The 17,877-nt window shown below is 46.0% G+C and overlaps 2 non-coding genes across 2 annotated transcripts; both read left to right on the top strand.

The window, feature by feature from the left end:
- Positions 1-1,678: 1,678 nt before the first annotated feature.
- Positions 1,679-1,750, top strand: trnah-gug (transfer RNA histidin (anticodon GUG)). Its single transcript has one exon. It is a non-coding gene; the product is annotated as a tRNA-His (tRNA).
- Positions 1,751-11,688: 9,938 nt separating this feature from the next.
- LOC140212270 (small nucleolar RNA U3) lies at positions 11,689-11,905 on the top strand. Its single transcript, XR_011889681.1, has one exon. It is a non-coding gene; the product is annotated as a small nucleolar RNA U3 (small nucleolar RNA).
- Positions 11,906-17,877: the final 5,972 nt, after the last annotated feature.

Genomic DNA, 17,877 nt, shown 5'->3' with positions numbered 1-17,877 from the left:
GGGCTGAATGGCCTACTTCTGCTCCTATACCTTATGGTCTTATGGCATATTGTGTGTGCTGAAGTTCTTCTTGTTTGCCAATTTCATTGCTGATGATTGTTGAATCTTTCCACAGTACCTTACCCTTGTGAAAATATTCCTGTGGAAACAAAGACGTCCACCAGGCAGTCCACACAGACTGCCCTGAAGGCATTGCAGAAAGAGTGGTGGGTTCTGTGGAAGCTTCTGTCAGCATATTGTCAGAATCAGGTTTATGATCACCGGTATGTGACGTGAAATTTGTTACCTTCATCGTAGCAGCAGTTCAATGCAATACATAATACAGAAGAGAAAAAAATAAAATAAAAATAACAAAAAATAAATTAATAAATCAATTACTGTATACATATATTGAATAGATTAAAAATGTACAAAAACAGAATTACTGTATATTAAAAAAGTGAGGTGGTGTCCAAAGATTCAATGTTCATTTAGGAATGGGATGGCAGAGGGGAAGAAGCTGTTCCTGAATTGTTGAATGTGTGCCTTCAGGCTTCTGTACCTCCTACCTGATGGTAACAGTGAGAAAAGGACATGCCCTGGGTGCTGGAGGTCCTTAATAATGGACGCTGCCTTTCTGAGACACCACTCCCTAAAGATGTCCTGGGTACTTTGTAGGCTAGTACCCAAGATGGGGCTGACTAGATTTCAGAATTCACAAACAAGCAGCAACTTCTGATAGTGAGAGCCCCCATCTTCCCCATCAGATTTATCCTGCCCAGCTCAGCCCTATCACACACTGTGCTCAAGATGGCTGCTGTGCAGATGAATGGTTAATCACCTTCTTGTGGACATTGCGTCAGGAAAGAGACATGGTCTCCCCAAAATCCATTGCTCTTCCAGCGTGAATGCTGATCAATATGTGGACGAAGTCAACTGCATATTTGAATGCGTGGGGGCTGAGGGATACTCTGATATTCAGTGTTGACACTGCATAGGCTCACAGAAAGGAACCACAATCGATGGCCATTTTGTTACTGGACTCTGAGGAGTTGGGCTCTAGGTGAAAATCTCTTTTTTTTGTTTTACTCATGAAATATTTGGAGATGAAAGGTAGTAGCTGATACATCACAGTTGAGAACACGGGAATGTCTGTAATAGGAGTGAAGAAAACAGCATGTCCCTGATGTATTACTGTCTATTTTATGAACACAGTACATTTTTGAGGGTAGGAAACACGTATCCCTAGACCTTGGATCTGCTGGAAATATTATCCTGGATCGTTCCATCTGCTATTTCAGGGGTCCCCAATCTTTTTCATGCCATGGACCCTTACTATCACAAGAGTTCGTGGGTGCTAGGTTGGGAACCCCTGATCTACATGGTGCCTTTTCCTGTTACTTTGGAGGCATTTTGAGGAACACAAGCCCTGCAGGCAGTTGTCACCTGGACTCACAAGGGCAAGCTTCGGGGAGTGAGTTAAGGATCAACTGCGAATGGGAAGTTTCCAATTCTACACAATCCGTTTGTGCCGCTGGCGATATGTAAATCGGGAGTGGCAGTTTGTTTTCTCGCCGATAACCGTCCTTCTTGCGAGAAGTCTATACAGTATATAAATTACAGCAACAATGATGTCATGGCTCACGCTGAAGCGTCTTGTAACGCAGCAGCGGCGAGACCAGCAGCTCCTAAGTAGCTCGCCGTGATCGTATAGTGGTTAGTACTCTGCGTTGTGGCCGCAGCAACCTCGGTTCGAATCCGAGTCACGGCATTGCGGTGAGGCAATGACACGGCATTGGGAGTGTACCTTTTTCATGCCACAGTTTTAAAAGTTTACAATTTTAAATTTGTTATTAAAAATATTTAAACAGTGCTCTGATCACTGGGTCTCCATTGCTCCCTAGAAGTGACCACACAGGTTGGTAGGTTGCAGCAAAGGGAAGCTGTTGAAAAAATCTTTAGTACGTCCCTCTGAACGTATTCCACACCTTCGGATGTGCCAGTCAGCAGCACTCCCTTATAGATATCGCCTTGCACTGGAGGACTACACGTTTCGGGCGGACCAAAGTGCATCTTTACACCGAGTTGCTGAAGTTACGGTAGCACTTGATGTCTGTTCCAGTATCGCAGGGATCAATCAGTCATTTGAATTGATGTGTGCTAAGGGAATGGCATATTCCAAAACCCAGGAACATTTGCTAAAGTATGCACTGAACCTCGTTGCAACCGATGCACGACACTACGGGGAAAGGCCTCAGTAAGCAATCCTACAGTGGCTGTTGAAACCAACAGGGCACAATGGGACTGAAAATATCTCCACAACAATCTTTTCCTCCCTGCCTCCGAAAGCTCCTCAAAGACTTGTGGTTATTCCCACCGGGACATCTCTCTATCATTGCATGCAACACAAAAAGTGTTTCACACACAAAATGCCAGAGGAACTCAGCAGGTCAGCCATCATCTGTGGAGACTCTTCATCGGGATTGCGTTTGCCTGCAGTAGGAAATGATGATGCTCTAATTTGCCGGTAGGAAGCAGTGGTGGGGAAAGCACAGGGCAGATTCTGGCAGACGGTTTTTAGGGCAGATTCTGGACCGCCCTGACCTTGCCGGCGGGGAGCAGGTTGGTTGGCAGAGTGTTCCCCCAGCTGGGCTGCTGAGAGCACTGCAGCGCTTTCATCATTAACTTTTCCAGCCTGGACTTGAAAGTTCCCTGAAAATCGAGAAGCTGCAAACGCCGAAATCTACAATAAAAACATAAAATACTGGAAACACACAGCATGCCAGGTAGCATTTGTGAAAAGAGAATCTCGCTGATCCGTAACCCTCCCGGACATGCAATATTTTCTGTTTTACTGCTGAAAGAACTATTGAGCTATCGGTCATATCTCCGAGTCACACACAAAATACTGGAGGAACTCAGCAGGCCAGGCTCCTCCCTTACTACCATTCAGGGCCCCAAACAGTCCTTCCAAGTGAGACAAAACTTCCCCTGTGAGTCTGTTGGGGTCATCTACTGTATCCAGTGCTCCCAGTGTGGGTGAGACCCAACATAGATTTTCCTGTTCCCGTTCCTACATGTCAGTCCATGGTCTCCTCTACTGTCATGACGAAGCCACACTCAAGTTGGAGGAGCAACACCTGATATTCTGTTTGGGTAGCCTCCAACCTGATGGCATGAACATCGATTTCTCAAATTTCCCGTAATGCCTATCCTCTCCTTCACCATTCCCCATTCTAGTTTCTCTCTCTCTCTCACCTTCTCTCCTTACCTTCCCATCCCATCACCTCCCTCTGGTGCTCCACCCCTCCCCTTTCTTAAATGGTCTTTTGTCCTCTCCTATCAAATTCCCTTCTCGAGCCCTGTCTATTTCACCGATCAACTTCCCAGCTCTTTACTTCACCACTCCCCCCCCCTCCTGGTTTCACCTCTCACCTGCCACTTTAGGACGATCTTAGACTGTCTTTAAAGAGAGTGAACCCACGCAAGGCGGCAGGTCCCGATGGAGTACAGTACCTGGTAAGGCTCTGAAAACCTGTGCCAACCAACTAATTATAGAACAGAGCCTGGCTGCACCACATTCTCCCCTTAACATCCTCTCACAACATGTGGAAAACAAGACTAATCTAAATCCTGTATTATCTCACTCAAGGAGTGTGTGGAGTACAATTCATAAAGCCTGTGGAATGTCACATTTAAACCAGTTATACTCCTCGCTCTGGAATAACCCTGAGATATGCATTGGGAAAAGAATGGTGTACTGGAAAGAATGGAAGATTAAAGATGTAAATACAGTTGGGGATCTCTGTGAGAATGGGATTTTTATTTCATATGTGGATTTACAGAGGAAATATAACTTTGTAGATAAAGGGAATTTTTGGCAGTATTTACAAATAAGACATTGCATTAGTAGCATATTCAAGAACGGTGGCTCACAAAGTAACCCTTTAACTGAATACTTCACATTAGCACAGGAAGTTCATAAAGTATCAATGTTTTATAAAATGTTCAAGCATTCGTGGGTGAATTGCCTAACAGTCTCAAAGCAGTATGCCAGAAGGATCTTGGAAGCGATATCGAAGATAATGAGTGGTCAAATATTTTATCAAATGTGGGTAGACATATTAGGGAAGCGAGAGGGAAATTTATTCAGTATAAGATAATACACAGATATTATTGGACACCAAGTAGACTCTACAAAATAGGGATTGTTGATAATAATTTATGCTGGAAATATAAAAATGAGGTGGGCACGTATTTTCACATGATTTGGGAGTGTTCCATGGTTCGTCCATTTTGTTGTAAAGTTCTTGATTGTTGGGGAATTGGTCGGGTTCCAAACTGCCCTTGTGCCCACGGCTTTGTCTCCTGGGTGATAGGACAATGACACCTAATGTAAACAATGACAAGTTCACTATTTTAAAGGTGGGTCTCATCACAGTTGCAAGAATTATATTGCAAAACTGGAAAAAACCCAGATGTCCCATTGTGAAGGAATGGACTGAGGAAATGATTAAGATTTCATCATATGAACACATGTTGGGAAGAATTAACAGTGAGGGAAAAGTGCAAGATGCGTGGGATCAATTTTGGTTGTATGTTAATTTAAACTTAAATTAGAACTTCTTTCTGTTTCTAAGTTTTATTTGTTTTCCTGTCATGGGATGGCTGTGTAAATATGCTGTTCTGTATCTGCTCTATGACATGTTGTGCTGCTTTGTAAAATAAGAATAAATAATAAAAAAAATTTGATTATTATTTGATAATCAACTTGATGATGGTGGGGACAACATGAGTGTGTCATAAAGGGAGGGGGAAAGATGATGGCAGACCCAAATGCAAGACACAGACACTGAAGTACTAGAAAACAGGACTAGGATGTAGGACCTGGGCAAGGATGTGGACAAGAAACAGGGAACCAGGACAAGGAACCATGAGCTGGGATTGCCTCGGGCTCAGACCCCAGAACTAGGCAAGGACATGACATGGCTACAGGACAAGACGTGGCTGGGGTCTTGAGGCTGGAGGCTAGAGGCTGGAGGCTGGAGGCTGGAGGCTACTGACAGCAAGGCTCCATGAAGCAATGGATCTCTAATGTGGCCTAAAGATGGCAAGTGGCCACTCTAGTCTTCCACCAGCAGGTTACCAGCAGCCCACACTCAACCCCAAGGCTACTTATATTCCAAGCCTCAAGATGGGAATCAGGTGCCTGTGATTAACCCAACCGAAACAAGGAACAGCTGGAAGACCCGGAGTCCTGAGTCCATGGACCGGACTGTGAACCGGAATGCGGACTTCATGGACCGGACCATGACATGTTCTGGAGCATGTTGATATTAAGGAAGAGGAGGTGTTGGAGTTGTTAAAATACATTAGGACAGATTGCTGAGCCTCTGGCTAGGATCTTTACGTCCTCGTTGTCCACGGGAATGGGACTGGAGGATTGGAGGGAGGCGAATGTTGTCCCCTTGTTCAAAAAAGGTAGTAGGGATAGTCCGGGTAATTATAGAACAGTGAGCCTTACATCTGTGGTGGGAAAGCTGTTGGAAAAGATTCTTAGAGATAGGATCTACGGGCATTTAGAGAATCATGGCCTGATCAGGGACAGTCAGCATGGCTTTGTGAAGGGCAGATCGCGTCTAACAAGCCTGATAGAGTTCTTTGAGGAAGTGACCAGGCATATAGATGAGGGTAGTGCAGTGGATGTGATCTATATGGATTTTAGTAAGGCATTTGACAAGGTTCCACATGGTAGGCTTATTCAGAAAGTCAGAAGGCATGGGATCCAGGGAAGTTTGGCCAGGTGGATTCAGAATTGGCTTGCCTGCAGAAAGCAGAGGGTTGTGGTGGAGGGAGTACATTTGGATTGGAGGGTTGTGACTAGTGGTGTCCCACAAGGATCAGTTCTGGGACCTCTTCGTGATTTTTATTAACGACCTGGATGTGGGGGTCAAAGCAACACTCACAACACGCTGGAGGAACTCAGCAGGTCGGGCAACATCCATGGAAACGATCAGTCAACGTTTTGGGCCAGGACCCTTTGTCAGGACTGTAGGGGGAAGGGGCAGAGACCCTATAAAGAAGGTGGGGGGAGGGTGGGAAGGATAAGGCTGGTAGGTTCAGTTGAAAAACCAGTAAGGGGAAAGATAAAGGGGTGGGGGAGGGGAAGCAGGGAGGTGATAGGCAGGAAAGGTGAAGAAGGAATAGGGGAAAACACAATGGGTAGTAGAAGGAGGTGGAACCTTGAGGGAGGTGATAGGCAGCTGGGGGAGGGGGCAGATTGAAATAGGGATACAGGAGGGGAGGGGGAGGGAATTACCGGAAGTTGGAGAATTCTATGTTCATACCAAGGGGCTGGAGACTACCTAGACGGTATATGAGGTGTTGCTCCTCCAATCTGAGTTTAGCCTCATCATGGCAGTAGAGGAGGCCATGTATGGACATATCTGAATGGGAGTGGGAAGCAGAGTTGAAGTGGGTGGCTACTGGGAGATCGTGTCTGTTGTGGCGGACGGAGCGGAGGTGCTCGACGAAGCGGTTCCCCCAATCTGTGTCGAGTTTCACCGATGTAGAGGAGGCTGCACCGGGAGCACCGGATGCAATAGATGACCCCAACAGACTCACAAGTGCCCTACACCTCCTCTCTTGCCACCATTCAGGGCCCCAAACAGTCCTTCCAAGTGAGGCAACACTTCACTTGTGAGTCTGTTGGGATCATCTATTGCATCCGGTGCTCCCGGTGCGGCGCCCTCTACATCGGTGAAACCAAACGCAGATTGGGGGACCACTTCGTCGAGCACCTTCGCTCCGTCCGCCACAACAGACAGGATCTCCCAGTAGCCACCCACTTCAACTCTGCTTCCCACTCCCATTCAGATATGTCCATACATGGCCTCCTCTACTGCCATGATGAGGCTAAACTCAGGTTGGAGGAGCAACACCTCATATACCGTCTAGGTAGTCTCCAGCCCCTTGGTATGAACATAGAATTCTCCAACTTCCGGTAATTCCCTCCCCCTCCCTTCCCCTATCCCTGTGTCACTCTGCCCCCTCCTCCAGCTGCCTATCACCTCCCTCATGGTTCCGCCTCCTTCTACTACCCATTGTGTTTTCCCCTATTCCTTCTTCACCTTTCCTGCCTATCACCTCCCTGCCTCCCTCCCCCACCCCTTTATCTTTCCCCTTACTGGTTTTTCACCTGGAACCTACCAGCCTTCTCCTTCCCACCCTCCCCCCACCTTCTTTATAGGGCCTCTGCCCCTTCCCTCTACAGTCCTGACGAAGGGTTCGGGCTCGAAACGTTGACTATTTCCATGGATGCTGCCCGACCTGCTGAGTTCTATTCAGCATGTTGTGAGTGTTGCTTTGACCCCAGCAGCTGCAGATTATTTTGTGTTTGGATGTGGGGGTAGAAGGGTGGGTTGGCAAGTTTGCAGGTGATACAAAGGTTGGTGGTGTTGTAGATAGTGTAGAGGATTGTCGAAGATTGCAGAGAGACATTGATGGGATGCAGAAGTGGACTGAGAAGTGGCAGATGGAGTTCAAACCGGAGAAGTATGAGGTTGTACACTTTGGAAGGACAAACTCCAAGGCAGAGTACTTTATACTTTATACTTCATTGTCGCCAAACAATTGGTACTAGAACGTACAATTATCACAGCAATATTTGATTCTGTGCTTCACACTCCCTGGATTACAAATATTAAATATTAAAGATATTAAAAATAGTTAAAATTAGTAAATATTAAAAATCTAAATTATAGATCATAAATAGAAAATACAAAAACGGGAAATAAGGTAGTGCAAAAAAAAACCGAGAGGCAGGTCCGGATATTTGGAGGGTATGGCCCAGATCTGGGTCAGGATCCGTTCAGCAGTCTTATCACAGTTGGAAAGAAGCTGTTCCCAAATCTGGCCGTACGAGTCTTCAAGCTCCTGAACCTTCTCCCAGAGGGAAGAGGGACGAAAAGTGTGTTGGCCGGGTGGGTCGTGTCCTTGATTATCCTGGCAGCACTGCTCCAACAGCGTGTGGTGTAAAGTGAGACCAAGGACGGAAGGTTGGTTTGTGTGATGTGCTGCGCCGTGTTCACGATCTTCCGCAGCTTCTTTCGGTCTTGGACAGGACAACTTCCATACCAGGTTGTGATGCACCCTAGAAGAATGCTTTCTACGGTGCATCTATAAAAATTAGTGAGGGTTTTAGGGGACAGGCCAAATTTCTTTAGTTTTCTCAGGAAGTAAAGGTGCTGGTGGGCCTTCTTGGCGGTGAACTCTGCTTGGTTGGACCAAGTCAGGTCATTTGTGATATTGACCCCGAGGTACTTAAAGCTTTTGACCTGTTCCACTTGCGCACCACCGATGTAAATTGGGTCGTGCGGTCCGCTACTCCTTCTGAAGTCAACAACCAATTCCCTCGTCTTGCTGACGTTGAGGGATAGGTTATTGTCTTGGCACCATGCCACCAGGTTCTTAATTTCCTCTCTGTACTCAAACTCATCATTACCCAAGATATGGCCTACAATTGTTGTGTCATTAGCAAACTTAAATATATTGAATTTGATGGAAACTTGACTACACAATCATGGGTGTACAGTGAGCACTGCAGGGGGCTGCCTTGTGGGGCACCGGTGCTCAGAGTGATTGTAGAGGAGAGCTTGTCCCCTATTTTTACAGCCTGGGTCCTGTCTGTGAGGAAGTTGAAGATCCAGCTGCAGATCCGAGTGCCAAGGCCCAGGTTCCGGAGCTTAGGAATCAGTTTATTTGGAATGATGGTATTAAAGGCAGAGCTGTAGTCAGTGAAAAGGAGCCTTACGTATGCGTCCTTACTCTCCAGGTGTTCTAAGGAGGAATGTAGGGCCGGAGAGATGGCATCTGCCGTTGACCTGTTGCTCCGGTAGGCGAATTGCAAAGCGTCGAGGTTGACCGGTAGACTGTGGTTGATCTGTGCCATAACCAATCTCTCGAAGCACTTCATAGCAATTGATGTCAGAGCCACAGGTCGATAGTCATTCAGGCATGCCACCTTGCTCTTCTTCGGCACTGGGATTATCGTTGCATTCTTAAAACACGAGGGGATCTTAGACTGAAGCAAGGAGCAGTTGAAGATGTCAGCAAACACTCCAGCTAGCTCACTTGCACAGGCCCGGAGAACTCGTCCTGGGACGCCATCTGGGCCCATTGCGTTCCTTGGATTTATCTTCAGGAAGGCCCTTCTAACGTCCTCCTCGGTGACGATGAGTCTCGATGCCACCAGGTCCGGTTCATCCGGAGGGAGCGGGACGCTCCTCTTCTGTTCGAATCTTGCGTAGAAAACGTTAAGTTCGTCAGGAAGAGAAGCGCCACAGTTATTGATATTCCCAGCCTTTTCTTTGCGCCCAGTGATCTCAATTAGACCCTGTCATTGTTTACTGGCATCCCTTTGGTTAGCCTGGGCTTCCAACTTGGCTCGATATTTCCTCTTGGCGCCCTTAATGGCTTTCCAGAGTACAAAGTAAATGGCAGGATACTTGGTCGTGTGGAGGAGCAGCGGGATCTTGGGGAACATGTCCACAGATCCCTGAAAGTTTCCTCACAGGTAGATAGGGTAGTTAAGAAAGCTTATGGGGCGTTAGCTTTCATAAGTCGAGGGATAGAGTTTAAGAGTTTGAAGGTAATGATACAGCTCTATAAAACTCTGGTTAGGCCACACTTGGCGTATTGTGTCCAGTTCTGGTCGCCTCACTATAGGAAGGATGTGGAAACATTGGAAAGGGTACAGAGGAGATTTACCAGGATGCTGCCTGGTTTAGAGAGTATGCATTATGATCAGAGATTAAGGGAGCTAGGGCTTTACTCTTTGGAGAGGAGGATGAGAGGAGACATGATAGGGGTATACAAGATATTAAGAGGAACAGATAGAGTGGACAGCCAGCGCCTCTTCCCCAGGGCACCACTGCTCAGTACAAGAGGACATGGCTTTAAGGTAAGGGGTGGGAAGTTCAAGGGGGATATTAGAGGAAGGTTTTTTACTCAGAGAGTGGTTGGTGTATGGAATGTACTGCCTGAGTCAGTGGTGGAGGCAGATTCATTAGTGAAGTTTAAGAGACTACTAGACAGGTATATGAAGGAATTTAAGGTGGGGGGTTATATGGGAGGCAGGGTTTAAGGGTCGGCACAACATTGTGGGCCGAAGGGCCTGTACTGTGCTGTACTTTTCTATGTTCTATGTTAAAGTTTGAATTACAAAAAAAAGTGAAGAGAGTGAGCAGCTTCAAGTTCCTGGGTGTCAAGATCTCTGAGGATCTAACCTGCTCCCAACATATCGATGTAGTCATAAAGAAGGAAGGACAATAGCTATACTTTATTGGGAGTTTGAAGAGATTTGGCATGTCAACAAATGCACTGAAAAACTTCTATAGATGTACCGTGGAGAGCATTCTGACAGGCTGCATCACTGTCTGATATGGAGGGGTGGGGGCCGGGGGCTGCTGCACAGGACCGAAAGAAGCTGCAGCGGGTTGTAAATCCAGTCAGCTTCATCTTGGGTACCAGCCTACAAAGTACCTGGGTCATCTTTAGGGAGCGGTGTGTCAGAAAGGCAGCGTCCATTATTAAGGACCTCCAGCACCCAGGGCATGGCCTTTTCTCTCTGTTACCATCAGGTAGGAGGTACAGAAGCCTGAAGGCACACACTCAGCGATTCAGGAACAGCTTCTTCCCCTCTGCCACCCGATTCCTAAATGGACATTGAACCCTTGGACACTACCTCACTTTTTAAAAATATACAGTATTTCTGTTTTTGCACGTTTTTAAAATCTATTCAACATACGTAATTGATTTACTTGTTTATTTATTATTATTATTATTTTATTTATTTATTTTTCTCTGCTATTGCATTGAACTGCTGCTGCTGCTAGGTTAACAAATTTCACGTCACATGCCGGTGATAATAAACCTGATTCTGATTTTGAACAACTTCCACTTTCCTCTTGACTTCTCGCCTTGCTTTCCAGTGCCGATGAAGGGTCTCGGTCCGAAATGTCGACTGTTTGCTCTTTTCCACGGATGCTGCCTGGCCTGCTGAGCTCCTCCAGCATTTTGTGTGTTGCTTTGGATTTGCAGCATCTGTAGACTTTCTCTCGTTCGTGGTACATATCTCTGAGTAAGCCGAGTAAGTTCGAGGCAAGCTCTGCCGGCCCCAGGGTGTGAGGTGAGCCTGGGACGCGCAGTGTCCTGGCTGCAATACCAGCTGAGACCTACAGATGTCTCCGGCCGAGAATTTCCTCTTCAGTGCGACTGACGCGCGAATTGTTTCTGTTCCTGTGACGATTCATGCAGCGACAGGAAAAGGAGGGGATTTTCTTGCTTTCTTCACAGTTACAAATAGTTTAGATCCGGAAAATCACAGGATAAGTGAACAAATTTCACGACACATGCGGTGATAATAAACCCTATTCTGATTCTGATTCTTTTTCAAATAAAGAGCGGACCAATGGCTGAAGTCTGTTTAGTAATATATGCAAATATTTTCATGACTTCTGGGTAATGATTGAAGAATCGAAACTATATTTCTCCCAAATTTACGTTTAGAAATGATGGAAAGAGGCTTTAAACGTTTTGTGCAATTCGTTTTCAAGTTTTGGAAAAGGTGAGGGGAAAAAGGTCGTAGGTCGTTGTAAGTGAGAGGTGTCGTGCCGTCGATGGAGAGGGACGCAGCGGCCATTGTTCAGTAAGACTATACTTTTAAGGATCATTTCTATAGTCTGTGACTGGGAAATCCTGTACTAAAAAGTTTGGTCTCTGCAACCATGATGAGGAGCTGCAGCGTTTCCTCCTGAGCGCGAAGCGGTTCTCAAGCTTTGCTTCATGCAACGGCTTGTGAGCATTGATGACCGTTCCCGCCTCCCATTACGGGAGGTGTGGGGGGAGGAAACGCAGTCTGAGTGGTTGTTCTTTTTCCTCAAAAGAAAAGTACGAAAAAGGGAGCCGAGGCTCCCAACGCGCTCCGTCGTACCAATCTTCCGGCGGCCTTAATTTTTGATTCATCCGTAGAGTTGAACTCACGCCTTTTTTGTTCTTTTTAGAGGAATCACTTTAGGCATTGGCTCCAAAGAGAAAAGCCCTATAAATTCACCCTTGCCTCTCCTTTTCTTAATACAACAAAACAGGACACAAGAGGACAAGGTACTTTCCATATCAGAGTCGCAGATATTGTAGGAGGTGGTTGGTCTGTGCAGTGGGGTGGAAAAGAGCGCTGGCAGCAGAGACAAACAAAACTTTTAATTTTTGGTGAGAGGCACAATGATTAGAAAGACCACTAACGTGGTTTGTTGCTCTGAGAATTTGTATTTATTTTATACAACCCTGGGATTCGTCTTCTCCAGATAGGCAGGAAACAAAGAAAGAACATGAAAGTTGTTCAGAGAGAAACATCAACCCCCTCCTCCCCTTCACCACTGGTACAAAAAAGATATAGGAGCAGAATTAGGCCCTTTGGCCTATGGAGTCTACTCTGCCATTTAATCATGGCTGATCCCCTCCTCAGCCCCACTACACGGCCTTCTCCCTGCAACATTTGATGCTGTGTCCAGTCAAGAGGCCATCAATCTCTGCTTTAAATACTGTACACCTAACGAACTGGCCTCCACAGCTGCCTGTGGCAACAAATTCAGTACTCTCTGGATAAGGAAATTTCTCCGCATCTCTGTGTTAAATGACCATTCCCTTCTATGTCCCTCTATCTTAAGGCTGTGCCTTCTTGTCCTGGACTCCCCCACCATAGGAAACATCCTTTCCATGTCTACTCTGTCTAGGTCTTTCAACATTGAAAATGTTTCAGTGAGATACCCCACCATCCTTTTAAATTCCAGTGAGTGCAGACCCAGAACCATCAAATAACCCTTTCATTCCCAGAATCTTCTGTGTGAACCCTCTCCAATGCCAGTACATCTTCCCGGAGATGAGGAGCCCAAAACTGTTCACAATACTCAAGGTGAGGCCTCACCAGTGCCTAATAAACCCTCAGCATCACATCCCTGCTCTTGTATTCTAGACCTCTTGAAATGAATGCTAACAGTGCATTTGCCTTCCTCACCACTGACTCTACCTGCAAGTTAACCTTCAGGGTGTTCTGCACAAGGGCTCCGAAGTTCCTCTGCATCTCAGATTTTGGATTTTCGCCTTGTTCAGAAAATATTCTGCATACTTATTTCTACTACCAAAGTGCATGACCATGCATTTTCCAACATTGTGTTTTGTTTTCCACTCTCTTGTCCATTCTGCTAAAAAAGAACGGCATCCCGATCATCAAAACCCCTCCCCTGCACAAAACGCAACAAGAACATCAGCACCCCCCCCCCAGAAACATCTTCCCTCGCACAACAGAACAGAAAGGAACAGGCACAAAACACAGAATATGAAAACCATGAGTCTGAAAAAGTCCAGCATCCATAAGCACAGAACCATGGTAACATCCTCCATCAGTGAAAGAGAGAGACGCCACACAAGTGTGGAGGCCTACACGCCTGCCACATCGAGCCACACAGTGACAGGCCGCTCCCAGACTCAAAACAATAACTGTTTGTTGCAGGCAAATGAGGAATTGTTAACAATAATTGAAACTGAGGACCTCACTTGGTCTGTACATACCGGGTGTGTGGTGAAAAAAGCACAACAGTACCTCTTTCACCTCAGATGGGTGAAGAAGCTTGGTATGAGTCCCCAAATCCTAACAACTAATTACAGGGCCACAATTGAGAGCATCCTGACTGGCTGCATCACTGCCTGGTATGGGAACTGTACTTCCCCCAATCACATGACTCTGCAGAGAGTGGTGCGGACAGCCCAGCACATCTGTAGTTGTGAACTTCCCATGATTCAGGACATTTACAGAGGCAGGTGTATAAAAAGGGCCCAAAGGATTATTGGGGACCCGAGTCACCCCAACCACAAACTGTTCCAGCTGCTACCATCTGGAAAACAGTACCGCAGCATAAAAGCCAGGACCAACAGGCTCCGGGACAGCTTCTTCCACCAGGCCAACAGACTAATTAATTCATGTTGACACAATTGTATTTCTGTGTTATATTGACTGTCCTGTTGTACATACTATTTATTACAAATTACTATAATTTGCACATTCAGACAGAGACTTAACGTAAAGATTTTTACTCCTCATGTATGAAAGTCAATTTAATTCAGTTCAATTCAATTCAACTTTCTTCCTTTTCAGAAGAAGAAAATGCCATTCATCTCATTATAAATTTGAAAAGTAGATAATAGTGAATTTATTGACATTTTCTATATAAGAAAATCCTTTCACGTTCTGTCCAGAAAATAAATGCTATGAATTTACAAGGCAGGAGCACGGGTCTGGAGATGGAGATGGGGATGGCGCCGTATTGAGAGATCAAACATTGGTCTCACTCAGACAAGGGAAAAATAAGTGACAAGTCCCTCTGGAGTGCACACTCCGGGCCGGGCAATGAGCAACATGTCCTACATTCCAGGCTGTCTGCAGAAAAACAGTGGCGAAAAGTCAAATATAAAACCTGCAGAATAAACAAAATAAAAACAACAGCAGAGCAAAACAATTTATGAATAAGCCCAGAGTCTTGGAGAGAACATGCAAACAACAGCCCAGCCCAGCCCTTGACATTTGGGTAGAACCTGGATTCTACCAAATGAATCTGTGTGTGCTGTAAAGAAAACATAGAAACATAGAAAATAGGTGCAGGAGTAGGCCATTCGGCCCTTTGAGCCTGCACCGCCATTTATTATGATCATGGCTGATCATCCAACTCAGAACCCTGCACCAGCCTTCCCTCCATACCCCGTGATCCCCGTAGCCACAAGGGCCATATCTAACTCCCTCTTAAATATAGCCAATGAACTGGCCTCAACTGTTTCCTGTGGCAGAGAATTCCACAGATTCACCAGTCTCTGTGTGAAGAAGTTTTTCCTAATCTCGGTCCTAAAAGGCTTCCCCTTTATCCTCAAACTGTGACCCCTCGTTCTGGACTTCCCCAACATTGGGAACAATCTTCCTGCATCTAGCCTGTCCAATCCCTTTAGGATTTTATACGTTTCAATCAGATCCCCCCTCAATCTTCTAAATTCCAACGAGTACAAGCCCAGTTCATCCAGTCTTTCTTCATATGAAAGTCTTGCCATCCCAGGAATCAATCTGGTGAACCTTCTTTGTACTCCCTCGACGGCAAGGATGTCTTTCCTCAGATTAAGGGACCAAAACTGCACACAATACTCCAGGTGTGGTCTCACCAAGGCCTTGTACAACTGCAGTAGTACCTCCCTGCTCCTGTACTCGAATCCTCTCGCTATAAATGCCAGCATACCATTCGCCTTTTTCACCGCCTGCTGTACCTGCATGCCCACTTTCAATGACTGGTGTATAATGACACCCAGGTCTCGTTGCACCTCCCCTTTTCCTAATCGGCCACCATTCAGATAATAATCTGTTTTCTATTTTTGCCACCAAAGTGGATAACCTCAGATTTATCCACATTAAATTGCATCTGCCATGAATTTGCCCACTCACCCAACCTATCCAAGTCACTCTGCATCCTCTTAGCATCCTCCTCACAGCTAACACTGCTGCCCAGCTTCGTGTCATCCGCAAACTTGGAGATGCTGCATTTAATTCCCTCATCCAAGTCATTAATATGTATTGTAAACAACTGGGGTCCCAGCACTGAGCCTTGCGGTACCCCACTAGTCACTGCCTGCCATTCTGAAAAGGTCCCGTTTATTCCCATTCTTTGCTTCCTGTCTGCCAACCAATTCTCCATCCACATCAATACCTTACCCCCAATACCATGTGCTTTAAGTTTGCACACTAATCTCCTGTGTGGGACCTTGTCAAAAGCCTTTTAAAAATCCAAATATACCACATCCACTGGTTCTCCCCTATCCACTCTACTAGTTACATCCTCAAAAAATTCTATGAGATTCGTCAGACATGATTTTCTTTTCACAAATCCATGCTGACTTTGTCCGATCATTTCACCACTTTCCAAATGTGCTGTTATCACATTCTTGATAACTGACTCCAGCAGTTTCCCCACCACCGACGTTAGGCTAACCGGTCTATAATTCCCCGGTTTCTCTCTCCCTCCTTTTTTAAAAAGTGGGGTTACATTAGCCACCCTCAATCCTCAGGAACTAGTCCAGAATCTAAAGAGTTTTGAAAAATTATCACTAATGCATTCACTATTTCTTGGGCTACTTCCTTAAGCACTCTGGGATACAGAACATCTGGCCCTGGGGATTTATCTGTCTTTAATCTCTTCAATTTACCTAACACCACTTCCCTACTAACATGTATTTCGCTCAGTTCCTCCATCTCACTGGACCCTCTGTTCCCTACTATTTCCAGAAGATTATTTATGTCCTCCTTAGTGAAGACAGAACCAAAGTAATTATTCATCATTGTGCTATCATTCATCAGTGCTATCATTGTGTTTTATTCATGATTTGAATGAAATAAAGTAACAAATTTTTGGTCGTCAGTGCTGAGCTAAAATGAACTCAACATAGAAAATCCATACTTTCATGTTGGGTTCATTACAGGCCCTTCGGCCCACAATGTTATGCCGACCAGGTAATCTACTCTAGAAGCTGCTTAGAATGTCTTTACCACACAGCCCTCTATTTTTCTATGCTCCATGTACCTATTTAAGAGGCTCTTAAAAGACCCCATTGTATCCATCGCTACCACCCTCGCTGGCAATGCGTTCCACGCACCCACCACGGTCCATGTGAAAAACTTAACCTGACATCCCCTCAGTACCTAGTTCCAAGCAGGGGTGTATGGGGTGTCAGGGAGGGGTAGCACCTCTGGTGGGAGAACATGTCGCGTCCTTTTCAGGTGGTTTGTCCACTTTTGGTCCCCACCTGGCACTCAGCTCTCAGCTGTGGCTCCCCGTAGCTGTTTGCATGTGACAGCGGCCACACCCCGGGCAACGGCTTCGACAAACCGGCTAAACCAGGTGAGGGTAGCCGACGGGTCTCAAACGCTCGGTGAGATAGGGAGTTGTCTATCCCAGCATGTGAAGACAGACTCCAGCGGATTGAGCGGACGAGACCAATGGAAGGTCCAACGGTCAAGAAGGCGGTCTCTGCAAGCGTCATGGAACATGGAGAGCAGGACAAGACACAGAAGATATCCTGGTCATCCACTGCGCCTAGTCCCATCTCCAGCCATCTCGACTCATGTCTTGCCACTGGATCAGATGGGAATTGGGAACAGAGAGTGAGGCTGACGCCGCGCAACTCTCCTTCACTTAAATCCAGATCACGCGCTAATCTCGACACCATCATAATGGTGTCGAGGTCCTCATCGACGTCAATGATGGACGATCGAATTCCCAAACAGCTTAAAACTACACCCCCTCATGTTAGCCATTTCAGCCCTGGGAAAAAGCCTCCGACCATCTACACGATCAATGCCTCTCATCAGCTTATACATCTCTATCAGGTCACTTCTCATCCTCCGTCGCTCCAAGGAGAAAAGGGTGAGTTCACACAACCTATTCTCATAAGGTATGCTCCCCAATCCAGGCAACATCCTTGTAAATCTCCTCTGCACTCTCTCTATAGTATCCACATCCTTCCTGTATTGAGGTGACCGGAACTGAGCACGGTACTCCAAGTGGGGTCTGACCAAGATCCTACATAGCTGTAACATTACTTCTCAGCTCTTAAACTCAATCCCATGATTGATGAAGGCCAATTGATATGCCTTCTTAACAACAAAGTCAATCTGCACAGCAGCTTTTGAGTGTCCTATGGACATGGAACCCAAGATCTCACTGATCCTCCACACTGCCAAGAGTCTTACCATTAATATTGTAATCTTTCTTCAAATCTGACCTACCGAAATGAAACACCTCACACTTTTCT

The sequence above is a fragment of the Mobula birostris genome, chromosome 18, assembly GCF_030028105.1.
Source record: "Mobula birostris isolate sMobBir1 chromosome 18, sMobBir1.hap1, whole genome shotgun sequence".
Classification (NCBI taxonomy): Eukaryota; Metazoa; Chordata; class Chondrichthyes; order Myliobatiformes; family Myliobatidae; genus Mobula; species Mobula birostris.
This window is presented reverse-complemented; position numbering and strand designations above follow the sequence as displayed.